We start from the raw sequence: 1,913 nt of genomic DNA, 5'->3' as shown, positions 1-1,913 counted from the left end.
AGTAGTCAACTTAAGCTTGCTTTTGTTATTAAGAGTCAACATAAAATTTTTATCGAGTTAAATCTTAAAATAGTCTTTGATCGGTATTATTGTTCATTAAAATTGTTTTTAAGATTTCGATTGTATCAATTATGTTTCTGAGATTGACAAAAATACATTATATTAGTCCTTGATCCATTTTTTGTTAACGGTGTGATGGCATAGCTTGATGATGTGGACTGTTAGTGACACGTATTACTCCATGATTTGGACACATGTAATGGTATAATGATATATTGACCAGTGATACGTGATACGTAGCATGTTGACGTGGATGATTTTGACATGTATCACTTTGTGCCATGTGTCACAATAGTATTCGTTCACGTGTCATCACTACAAGAAATTCGTTGGATATCATCGGATTTTACTAGCGAATTTATCGTCGATATAAACCTCACCGGTAATTATTTACCGACAAATTTTTTCGTTCGCCGCTAATTACCGTTGAAAAATTTTGCCAATAAATCCAACGGTAATATATTATTTACAAATAATTAAAATAGGGGATAAATCCGATATCAATCTATTATTTACTAATAATTAAATTAATAACTACCGGCGAATTTAACCCACAGTAATTTTGCTAATAAACTTAAATTTTCATTTTTTTTAAAACAATCTGATCCAATTTCAAATAATAATTTTAACAACAAAAAATTCTAACATAAATTTTACATCTCAAATTTTGAATAAAATAAATTTAACATGCAAAGATAAATAACATAAGTCTTAATAAAAAGTATTATTTCTTAAAAAAATATTATAGAATCGCTTATCCACATACGAACAACAGAATATTTAAAAACTATTGTTCTTTTCTACTACTTATTTTTCTAAGTTACAATTTGTAGCACAAAAGAAAAACATTTCAACAATTTCTTGACAAAATTATAAAGTAACTCAAAAAAATAAATAAAAGAAGGATCTGTTCAAAATCTTCAACTCAGTTTTCACGTGGCACCTAAAAAACTGAACAAAAACTAGACATTTAACTTGTGAAAACTTTCTAATATTCTTAAGAAAGCAGAGTTATATCATATGAAAAATTGAAAAGTAGAAAACGGCACCCCTTTGATTGATTTAATATGGTCCAATCAGCAAGCAATCCACATCTTTCACATTAATTTGTCTCAATTCTCAAATAGAAATCAAAAGAAAAAATCACACTTATGATTTAACATGCAATATCCAACCAAAAATGGAGAAAAAAATTAAGAGACAAGAAATGGTATCGAAAATTCATTCCAAATTAATTGTCGGTTCATATACTCAAAGCTAACTGCGCGACTCATATTCGGGTTCCCAGTACAAAGAAAAATTAACAAGTTTCCAAATGAAGTAGCTCTGTAAATTCCTTCTATGCGTTGTAGCAAGATCCATATACGATGTGCTAATGACCTCTGAAAAAAACATAAATTAATTAGATTCATTCCAATACCCATATGCTGGTTTACAAAACAAGATTGTAGTGAGGTCCCAAAAAGACTATAAAAAAAATCTATACCTTCTCAGTATCATCCCATCTTCGAAAAGCAGAAAAAGATTGTACAATACCAAACTTTCTGAGCTACAGTAACTTCTAGTCCCTCCAAACCAGTTCTAACTGTGAACAAAATTATCATTAAATAAGCATTATAAGAAGTTTGCTAGCATGAACATCTTGTCAGAGCAAATTGAAAAAAGTATCAGAGAAAATGCACACAAATGAAAGTACATGTATGTGTTAACTGGTAATTTTATGATACTTTTTGTTTGGACTTTGGATTCGGTTGCGTGCTAATTCTTGTGTAAGAACCAGATTTTCGGTAAATAAATTTTTTTTATTATTTAAAAAAATAAAAATTAAATAGAAAAAAAGATTTTCAAGCTCA

The 1,913-nt window shown here is 28.7% G+C and overlaps 1 long non-coding RNA gene across 1 annotated transcript; it reads right to left on the bottom strand.

Annotated features, from left to right (window-relative positions):
* On the bottom strand, window positions 1,375-1,786 carry LOC110270674. Its single transcript, XR_002360316.1, has 2 exons — window positions 1,547-1,786; window positions 1,375-1,442 (listed from the first exon to the last, which is right to left on the bottom strand). It is a non-coding gene; the product is annotated as an uncharacterized LOC110270674 (long non-coding RNA).

This window comes from Arachis ipaensis, chromosome B04 (genome assembly GCF_000816755.2).
Source record: "Arachis ipaensis cultivar K30076 chromosome B04, Araip1.1, whole genome shotgun sequence".
Lineage (NCBI taxonomy): Eukaryota > Viridiplantae > Streptophyta > Magnoliopsida > Fabales > Fabaceae > Arachis > Arachis ipaensis.
Note: the sequence above shows the minus strand (reverse complement) of the source record. Positions and strands in the feature narration are given on the sequence as shown.